The 11,207-nt window shown below is 37.6% G+C and overlaps 3 long non-coding RNA genes across 3 annotated transcripts in view; 2 read left to right on the top strand and 1 right to left on the bottom strand.

Annotated features, from left to right (window-relative positions):
- LOC106940176 (uncharacterized) overlaps positions 1 to 3,053 on the top strand; it is a 25,231-nt gene extending 22,178 nt beyond the window's left edge. The window contains exon 3 of the long non-coding RNA XR_001423021.1: positions 1,201 to 3,053. This is a non-coding gene — a long non-coding RNA (uncharacterized LOC106940176). The remainder of the gene's footprint in view (positions 1 to 1,200) is intronic.
- Positions 17 to 1,178, top strand: LOC106940175 (uncharacterized). The gene is made up of 2 exons (XR_001423020.1): positions 17 to 843; positions 944 to 1,178. It is a non-coding gene; the product is annotated as an uncharacterized LOC106940175 (long non-coding RNA).
- Positions 3,054 to 3,868: 815 nt separating the features above from the next.
- On the bottom strand, positions 3,869 to 11,207 carry LOC106940178 (uncharacterized). The gene is made up of 3 exons (XR_001423025.1): positions 10,675 to 11,207; positions 4,370 to 4,375; positions 3,869 to 3,880 (listed from the first exon to the last, which is right to left on the bottom strand). It is a non-coding gene; the product is annotated as an uncharacterized LOC106940178 (long non-coding RNA).

Genomic DNA, 11,207 nt, shown 5'->3' with positions numbered 1-11,207 from the left:
ACATATTGTGCATTTTTCAGCCGTACAGTTGAGATTACATGGTTTAAAAGAACGACCACAAGGTGGTGGAATGGTTCGTTGGCTGGAAAAACAGGCCATCATACAACATGGAGCGTCCCGGTGGTCTGCCCTCACAAGTCAGTACAAGTTAAACCTCCACGCTTTGCTCTCCAATTATAATGGAACATCTAGTAATTTGAAATAATTTCTAGTAGTTTGATACTCTGTCCTTTTTCTGTCAGCAGGAGCCAGTGTCCATGTGAGTGATGCTACTTTAGCTGTTGGTAGCCAAGTCCTTGTATTTTTAATGTCACACTTTAAGAAAGTATATTCAGTCCATGAAAATGATCTCTACGGTGGTTCTTACAGTATCTGTTCTGCCTAACAGGTTCCAATCAAATTCTAAAGTCACGTTGCCGATTGATAATATTTTTGTAGTGTGTAAAATATTCTGATATGCCTTTTACTTTATTCACTAAGTGAATATAATTTAGTCAAATAAACTGCCTTTCAATTGTAATTTATTGAATTTCTATATGTATAAATGACCTTATATTTACACACAGGACAGAGCAGCTGACTGATGGATTGGGGTCACATGTTATTTTACTTACTGGAGGATCAGGACCTTTCAGATCTCATCAACCCTCTGATCTGATGGAGCGGCTGCTGGAACACACTGACCCTCTACAACAGGGGTCCTCAAATCCAGACATCGATTTCGGTGTCCTGCATCATTTACATATGTTCCTAGTCCAAGCCACCTGAATCAAATGGCTGCTTGAGGTCCTGAGAATGACCTCAGGATTTGAGTCGGATGTGTTAAAGCAGACCTGCTTCCAGGTTGGTTTTGGGATGGACTTCCGGTTTGCCTCAAATGCAATCTGGATGTCAACAGCAGCACTTGGTCGTCATTGCTGACTTTTGTTTATTTACTCTTCAGATTGTGTGTCATCACTGTTACAGCAGTCCTGACACCCGGGACCTGTAACACAGAGACATCTAAACATTGGAGAACACCGAACCCTCCTGAACTGGAGGTTCAGCTGTTGGATTCAAGTGTGTTGGATCAGGGAAACGACTAAGAGTTGCAGGACACCTGACCTCCAGGACCATTGCTGCCCATCCCTGCCCTAGAAGCTAATGAAGAGAAATACTAAATTTAAACAAAAAAATAGGTAACAAAAATAAAAAAATTAGTTAAAATGGAATAAAAATGCATACCTCATATATACAGTTTAGTACAATTACACACTGATTTCTAGTCAATATGGCACACAATATGGAAGCTATTGAAGAAAACATTTAATATTAAAATTATTTAAAATATTGAATATGAGTTGACATTTTAATAGAGGGTAGTGTGTGTCATGTAAAAGCATGAACTACCACTTTTTTGTATCAGTTGGTCACAAGGCATTTATTAACATTTGTTTGACAGGAGTGTTCTTTTCGGAAATTTGTTGACAGGCCCTAAGTGAACCTCCGAGTGCTGAGGAGGGAGCTGGAGAGCGGCTGGCAGAAATTAGCGTTCATAAATCGGATCAACCTTGAGCTAAACGCCGCTTGCTCGGCGGACATTGGAATATGCAATATCCAACTCGAAACTAAATTCACTGCAGTCAGTAACACAACAAAACCACCAGGATATAGTTTGTTTTGGACTGTGGCCTGTAAAGATGGCACCGAGCGACTGCACGAAACGTAAACACCCCTCAACGTCTGACGCAGTGACGTTGGTTCAAAGCTCTATTGCCCAATAATAGAGGAGCTGACATAGAAAGCAGCTCCCTTCATTAACATAAAGATGCACACGGAGAAGCAGAAAAAGGAGAGGAGGCAATGACAAAAGAACGAGGGCTTGTATAAGAAAAAGACAAAACAATTTATCTACTTTTCTTGACAAAAACGCATGTTTAGGGGAAATGAAAAAGAAAATGTATACATTTCTTGATGGAAACTCATGTCTAAGGACAAGGAAAAACTATATTTATGCTTTTATTTCTTATTACGTAAGTTTTGGTCCTCCATAATAGTATGTTAGCCTAATGGCAATTTATTTGTTATTGCAGACTGCTGGCAACACTTTTTGGCCATTTTTTTCCAGTAACGAGTAATCTAACGTGTTACTATTTCAAATCCAGTAGTCAGACTACAGTTACTTAACGAAAACACTTTGCGTTACTGTGCGTTACTATTTTCCTTTGTAATTTAATTTAATTTCCTCTTGGGGAGCAACCGCCGTTTCTATGCGACATTATCAGCAGCGACAGAAATGTAGACAATGTAGGGGAGGAGGGAGGTGCGCACTTTGTTGCTGGAAAAACAGAAACTATTTTGAGTTTCTGTCACCAAGTCCAATTATTGTAAGCGGCTTTGGGCTTGTTTTTTTCTAAAGTTGCTTGCAAATTTAATGCTTTTAAACGTGTAGTTGCTTATTTGGGCTTGGAAATAAGCAAACATAAACCCCAGAATTTGTCTGTCATCCAGGTAGTTTTAGTCAGACTCTCCCTCTTTCTTGGATGATCCGTCCCGCTGTGTCTTTATCAAGTTAATATATTTGCTGTGAATGACGTTGAGCTAATATGAACAACATGAAAACATCCACGAATGAACCTGTTCGCAAAGTTGTGCAACTAAACGCCATTATAATTATTATATTAAGATAAGTGTCAGAAATCTGTACAGCCATCTGAGTTGCAGCAGGAGGAGCTCTGTGCGCTATGACACCAAACGCAGGGCCGTAACCCAGAACCTGGAGGCTGGGGCCGGGAGGGGGGAACTCTAAAATCCTTCTTAGAGTTTTCCAGACAGTGGAGCACACAAAAGCACACACAAATTACTAAAAAAAATTTTTGTACTGTTGTAACCATTAACCAATCTCGCCTTCAGTTCAACCATATAAATGGAGACACATTGTTGACGTTACCATTATAAAATACCTGCAATTAAGTTTTGGCATAGATCAATGTAATTTTCACAGGTGGTGGAGTGTTGTTGTTAGCAGCTGCTGAAAGTAACTAAAAATGTTACTTTTAATGTAACTTAGTTACTTTCCAAATCAAGTAATCAGTAATTAACTAAGTTACTTTTTCTAGGAGTAGTCAGTAATCTGATTAAAGTTACTTTTTCAAAGTAACTATGCCATCACTGGTCACTATTGGCTGTAATTAAAAATATCAAAATAAAAATTGAGGTAAATCTGGTTAATTTCTCACAGAAATTAACCATTTCTCTTTCTCTCAGAAAGAAAGGAGAGTGCAGTGCGAGAGCTGGAGTGGAACACAACAAAGAACCTAATCTGGATCCTGGACATTTCTCCACAACACTCATGTACCAGGAAACTAGAAGGCTCTAACAGGTGATCGCTACCTTAACAAGCTAAAAATAAATACAGTGCTGCCGCTGAGACAGGAAGAGCTGGACGCTCTTTGAGATGCTAACAGGAGCTGTATTGCCAGCGGTATTAACATCATCGATCCGACCGGACCCATGGAGGTCCAGTGTCGGTGGTAAAGTCCGGTGTGGCCGTTAAAACCACACCAGACTCTACAGAGCACAGATGTTGCCGAACCAGACACAGCCCTACAGATGCTAGGAGAAACGTCAAAGACAAGCAGCATTAATGGAGCTATTACTATTGGAAATGCTAATGAAGCTAGAAGACCTCTACTGTAAAACCACTACCAGCATCAAACAAAGTGTTGGTTCGGTAACAACCGGACATAGAGCTATAGATGTACTTACCGGATCACACAGTGACCAGAGGTGAGTGTCGTTCATTGTTTCACTTACAAAGCTGAAGGCAGCAGCAAAACACCAGCTCTTAGGGCCAGCTCTGTCCTCTTCCTCTGTTTGGCCCTCCTCCTCATCATCATCACTTCTTCTGATTTCTATGTTCCGATCGTTTTCAATGCACTCTGGTTCAAATTAAAAAGGCATAACGTTACTCATCACTGTTTTGGCTGGAGGAGCCAGGCAGTTGGACCATTACTCATCATTTACCCAGAATGCATTGCAGCGTGAACAACATGGCAACATTCCTGTGAAAATATTTTATTAACATTTATAAAAACTAAATAACCTACAGTAGTATTACTGTGTTGTTTTTACATTTAAAATAAATATTTCCCAAATAAGGTCTATTTTTATAATTAATCATGGATCCCATTAAGTTTAAGTTATGTTACTTCCCAGATCTTTAATTTCTACATGTTTATAGGTTCTCAGCCATCCAGGACATGGAATGATGCAATGAATCAATATTTATGAGGAATTTTATGAAGAGTTACTCATACTTGTTTTGAGTCAGAGCCTTAAGTTTTTATAAAGTTGTAGCAGAGACTAGATCAGTGACACTGAACCAAACTCAAATCTAATCAACATTTGAATCTTAGTTTGACTTCTATGGGTCTCAACAGGTTGTTTACTGAGAAAAACACATTTGATATGCATTGTTACTTACCAGTCATTTTTGGTCCTGCAGGCTTGAACACAATCAAAGAATTTTAAACCACATTTTACGTTACATTTCATTGTAGCTTTGCCGACAGCCCCACAATTGCTCTTAATAAATTTCCCTGTTTATGGTCCTCCCCAATAATGAAATGGGATTTGTTCCCTTGGTTGAAATAATATTTTTTATATCTTGGATTTTATTACTCTGTGGGGGTTATAGGTTTGCCATATTTTAAAAGTGGTGTAATTCAGCAGGTCTGTGTGAATGAACACTTTTCTTAAACCAATCGTCTGTGGATGAAGTTATTTTTTAGAAACAAATATCCCCATTACGTTGTTTTAAAAAGGCACTAGGCCTCGGTCTAATCGAAATAGATTGAGTGCAGTTAAATCTGAATTCACATGAAACTGCACTCTTGAAGCTCTCTATACACACACAGGTGACAAAGAAGATGAGTTATTCAATGAAGATGAGCTTATTAGCTCAGTTACATGCATTAGCACACGATTACGGCATCATTCACAGCATCGTCACTGCCTTAGCCAGATGTTTTTAATGAAACCAATGTTTGAAGTGAGCTTTTCTTCACACCTTAAAATGTGAGACAAAAAATAATTTGAGATTATGTGGTTAAGGTTTACCAACCATGTTAACTGGATACCAGCACTAGAAAGGGAAAGAAGAGAATGAAAAACACATCCAGTGGGTTTGTAGGCATAAGGCAATGCAAGACCAAGTAACAATTCAAATACATCCGTCTGGTTTCCATACATTTATATGACATGTTCTGTTGATTATCAAAAATTCTCAAGCATTTTGATCCATGTTGTAAAATCAAAACTAACAAACTGTCTCTTTGCAAATGTTACAGAAAAATATCTGGCCATGCACAGGTTAACACTATACACACATACTCAACTGCACCTGAAATGTAATTACAACATTGAACGATTAAAGTAGTCAGCCACAGTGCAAGTGGTCCAAGTGAAATGTTAACATTGGTCAATTAACTTTAATAAAACATTTTAAACATTTACAGCATTTATTTATCTGTCATAATTCTAATACCACTCAAAATTTTTATTAAATAAAAAAAAAAATTAAAAAATCACTATACCCCTTCAGTCTTTGTGTGAGTTCACCTCTCAGCAGCAAGGGGGGGAAAGTGGGTCAATGGTTCTCAACTATCAAACATGCCTGATTCAGAAAAATAGTTGTACAGTCAATTCAATACACGACGCCCAATTTACAATAAAATAATTAACTATATATATATACTTAAAGTACAACAGCATTGCAGTTTATCTACACTCTAGGATACTGGACAAAAAAGAATAAGCGGAATGCTACCAGCATATATGGTACCTTAAACTTGAATAAATGGAAAAATATCCTTAAAATGTCTTTACAAGACAAACATTATCTCTAAGTGGAAGGACATTGATAAAGCGAAGTCTTACACATGAAACTCTGAGCTGTGGATAATTAAACAGTCCACAGATCTATAGAAGATACCTCGTAGTATAGGGGGTTCATTTACCTGAATAATGAAGCCAAATGTTCGGTTCTACTCAAAGTGCATTTGCTTAAAATGAAGAAAAACTTATTTTGTTTAAAAGACGAACTGATCACAAGCCACCACAGATATTAGTAATAGGGCAAAAGGTTCAATGAGATCTGCATACTTGTATCTGCATACACAGAGGCATCGTAAAAGAAGGTCAAAGCATTTTGTGTCGCATAATTTAGCTATGCAAAGTACTCTGTTTATACATTACTGGCATTTACAGTGGATAAAATAAGTATTAGTCACAACATATTTAAATATGTAAATATATCTCTAGAGGTGCTATTGACATGAAATTTTCATCAAGTGTTGCTAACGACCCAAGAAATCCATACATGGAAAGAAACCAACAAAAAAAAATCAGTTCAGAAATTAATTAATGTGCAATAATGTAAATGACACAGGAAAAAAGACAGTTTTCCTGGAACTGTAAGCCGTTTCTCCATGTTAGCACATTGAGCAGCGTGTCCACAAGAGTGACTGACAGCGTTAAGATGTTCCTCCTGGCTCTGACTGGCTGTTTTTGACCAGTTGCGGTGCATTTCTGAAGTGGGCAGTAGGGGCACAGGGAAGAGATGGAAGAGCTCGATTTTTTTCACAGATTTTCTGCTTCATATAATACCTTGAGGACTATATGCTATATAATACAGTAATATGGTATAGCATAGACTTTACAATGTCCAATGCTGAGTGTCTTTAAATTTAAGTTTTCTATCGACTCAGTTATGGATTTATTTATAGATTAACGTATTTCCATGTACATCCTTGTTTTAATTTTACAATAAGGTCATATTTAAGTTACTTACAATATCACACACACACAAATATTGGTTATACTATTAGTTAACACTCCGGATGGAGTAGCTTGTGAACAAATAAGAAATTTTACATTGGGCATCAATAAAGTATATTCTATTCTAGTGACCATTTATCAAATAAAAGTGTAATTTTTTTTTTTTTTATAAAAGTTACATACTGCAGCATGTTAAAAACATTTTACATAACTTAATTTCTAAACCTCTCTTTGGTTTCTTTTGATGTATGGATTACTTGGGTTGTTACCAACACATGGTGAAAATTAAATGTTAATACCACATTTAGAAATACGTTTAGTAAAAAAAAAAAATGATATCCTCAATACTTATTTTACCTGCTGTATTAAAAAAAATGAAACTTCAAATTCATCTTTAATCTTTGAATAAGGTCAAATAAACTTGAAAATATATCAAGTAAAATTCAAGGACTTCCGATAAGCATGACCATTTTCCTCATTCTAGATAAGACTGTTGACTGTTAATCATTTACAGGATTCTTTCTGTTACGAGTTTATAAATTAAGCAACTGAATGAACTAGTGTTAGCTATTTAGCATTTTCTAACTTTCCTAAAGCTTCAATATTAGTTGTTTTTTGAAATAGAATACCTGGCATAATGAATAGGCTGGACACTTGGTTACTCAGGGTTTCCCCCGGAAAACTTGCTAAGCCCTATGGTCAGGGCCCTGAGGCGGTCCACCGGTGGCCCACCATGTTTTTTTATTAAAAGATGTTAAGTTGACAAGAAATGTAAAGTATTACTGGGTAAATTATGGGTAGCACTTTATTTGACAGGGTGTGAATAAGAGTTTCATGACACTGTAATAAACATGACATAACACCTGTCATTAACATGAATAAGTCTTCATGAATATTTATGACTGTTGTCAAAACCCCTCAGTGTTATTAATTGAGAAATAATGAGATTTAAGTATAAAACAGGCATTAATGCCAAAAATGTTCTAATGTTACAAAGTCACAAAAATGGAACAGATTTAGTTTGACATTCACCATCCAGTGCTTGACCACACTTAGCTCAACTTAGGGATGTAACCTTAACACTTAAGTGTTCATATCAAAGTACAATTTTCAGGGTAAATCTGATGATATATTGTCAACATTGCATGTCTGTCAAGCTCATCCAAGATTGTGTGGTGGAATGCAGACAGAGCCACCGCTGTACACATTTCCAAGAGAAGTGTTTCTGCCAGCGTGAAAACACTGAGCTTTACATAAAGCATCAGTTGTGTCATCATGACAAAGTTCCAATCATTTGCACATGTAAAATTTTGGTCATTATAGTATCACAGGCAGATGTTCATGGCATACTAAGTTGTTGTTGACTCTTCTGAAATTGTCTCCTAATCTGGACTTTGTGATTAAACATTCTCAGTATTTAATCACAAATACTGAAATACTGTGTGAAAAAAGCCTGTATTCCAACATGTACTCCTTCAAATGGAGATGTAAATACATGTTGGTGTTGCAGTGCAATGGGCCAAACAGTTTAACACATTTTGAGACATCTGTCTGTTCAGTTATAGAAGTATGCCATGAAGAAGTATGTTTGGAGAAGGGTTAGAATATTAATATTAATATTAAAACAATAATCTATCTTATCCATTAAAATATATTTTACATGTGTGTTAGGAGCACTGAAAAACTTAGTTTGGTTGAATTGATGATATAAAAGAATATGCATGAATACATACAGTCATACAGTAGACTATAGTGAAACGTGATCTTACTTTGACATTCCTCCCATCTGAAGATTTATCTTGTGATGGGAGGAATTGCACAACTTAATCAAAAATAATAATAAAAAACATGTTCCAGAGTGGTTCATTGTATATAAAGTATTTTTGTGAATAATATTCAAACTAATGTTACTGTTCACTGATTGCTTTAAAGACCCAGAGTCATGCTATGTTGGAGTGGTAGTGACACCGTTCCACATCACAATACAGGACTTAAGAAACTACAGATGATTTATCAGTATTCAGTTGCTTAACTCTCGAGTTTAAATTGAATAACAAAATGGTTGAAAGTATGTGATACCTTCTGATAGGGTATAAACATTTGTATTCTTTTTTAAAAGTTTTGTTAGTTAAGCACTAAATATAACTCACAGATGATGAATCATTATATTCTGTATAAACTAAAAAGGAGGCAGCTCAAAGTAGAATTGAATAAATAAACATCTACACATTAAAAAACATTTTAGCAATTAATTATAATAAAAATAAAATATACTGTCACGTAACTTCTGAAAAAATAACTTTTTAGAATGTATTTTTTTTCTGTCAACTTTCATTTAACACTCCAGTCCAGTTGGTGGCAGTAATGCGCTTTCATAGTCGGTCAAGCAGCCGCCATTAAACTCCAGAGNTAATTTACTGTTAATCTGTTAACAGTAAATAAACCAGTATTGGCTAATACGGCTATACACTGGAGTTGCTGTGTGGCTCAGTTGGTAGAGCACACACACCATGTGCAGAGGTTTAAGTTCTCAATGCAGTTGGGTTATGCTCAATTTCCAGTTTTGGGCAATATGCTGTATAGACATAATAAAGAGTAAACTGTCATGTTGGGTTCAAGTCTATTGACCCACATACAGAACACAAACAGGAGACTAACAAATCAGATAAATAAAGTTTATTTTGAACAAAAATTAAATTGTGAGATGTGTGGTTCTTGTCCTGCAGGTGGGAAGCCGGGGTTGTCAGAACAGTGAGGGTAATTGGAGAGAACAGGTAAGTTGATGGTAAACCGGACAGATTGGATTCTGAGAAACGAAATTATCTTACTTAGTTGGAAGATGAGTTTCCTCCAGGGGGAGAAGTGTTGTGGTCTCTGGGAATTTGGTTTCTTTGCAGGGAGTTCTTGAGATGATTCAGGTTTAGATGTTTGTCTTGACGGAGTGTTCTTTGGAGATGGATGGACGAGGCTTGCAGTGGAGGACGCAAGCCTGCACCAAGTGCGTCCTCCACTGCAAGCGGTAAGTTCTTGTGAGGAGGAGCGAGGAGCAGTCTGATAGCCAGCCATGAAACGAGGAACTGTCAGAGAATCTTACTTGATAAGTAATAAGGAGATGGACTCAGGCAACCAGTGGGTAAGATCCACGGCATTACGAGAGGAAACTAGAATGCAAGGAACTTGGGCTACACAGTGGGTAAAATCCAAGGCGCCACAAGGAAACACCTGAGAGAAAAGCAACAGGTAAATGTGCGGGTCTGAATGGGTTTGACTTGGGAACGTGGGATGTACACGAAGAGATGATGGGAGACAAAGGCGGACCTGCTGTGGGACTGATGACCTTTTCAATTTCATATGAACCTATGAACCTGGGGGAGAGTATCTTCTACATAGATTTAAGTGGAATGTCACATGCAGAAAGCCAAACATTTTGTCCGGGTGAGTACTGTGGAGCAGGTGTTCTCTTATGGTCATTATAGTGTTGGTTCTGTTCTGCGGTGTGATTGAGGACAGAACCATCACCACGATGGTTCTGTTCCAGACATTCTTGCAGTGGCAGATGTGGTGTTGAACTGAAGTTATGGAGATTTCTTTTTCATCTGAAGGGAACAGTGGTGGTTGATAACCTAGGGAAACTTTGAAAAGGGAGAAACCAGTAGCTGCAGAAATGTGAGAATTATGTGCATACTCAGCCCAGGGGAAATACTGACTCCAATCAGATGGGTTGGTGAAAGTGAAGCATCTGAGGGTGGATTCAAATTCTTGGTTCGTACGTTCAGTTTCTCCATTTGACTGAGGGTGGTAACCAGATGTAAGTATGACTTTTGCTTCCAATGCTGAACAGAAATGTTTCCATACCTGGGATGTGAATTGTGGACCACGGTTGGAGGGGATCTCTTGAAGGATGACATGTAGTTGGAAAACATGTTTGACAAGGAGTAAAGCAATCTGGAAAGCTGTGGGAAGTTTTCTGAGTGGAAGGAGATGGCATGATTTAGAGAAAAGGTCAACAATGGTTAAGATGGTGGTCATACCTTTTGATATGGGGAGTCCGGAGATAAAGTTGATGGAGATATGTGACCAAAGCCGCTTAAGGATGGAAAGGGGTTGCAGGAGACCAGATGGAGATTGATAAGATTTATTTCTTGCACAGACAGGACAGGAGAGGATGTATTCTTTAACATCTTTGTGTACCGAGGGCCACCAGAACCTCGGTTGACAAAAGCAATGTTGCTGAGAATTTAACAGAGTGGATCCAATGAATTAGGCGGGCTCGGACAGACGTAGGGACATAGACCTTCTTGTGAGGGATGGAGTCAGGAGCAGGTTCAGATTCCTGGCCTTGGCGGATGAGATCTTTGATTTCCCAAGTAACTGAGGCAACTGTACAC

Source organism: Poecilia latipinna, unplaced genomic scaffold (genome assembly GCF_001443285.1).
Source record: "Poecilia latipinna isolate Pla-1442-1.1 unplaced genomic scaffold, P_latipinna-1.0 Scaffold3114, whole genome shotgun sequence".
Classification (NCBI taxonomy): domain Eukaryota; kingdom Metazoa; phylum Chordata; class Actinopteri; order Cyprinodontiformes; family Poeciliidae; genus Poecilia; species Poecilia latipinna.
Note: the sequence above shows the minus strand (reverse complement) of the source record. Positions and strands in the feature narration are given on the sequence as shown.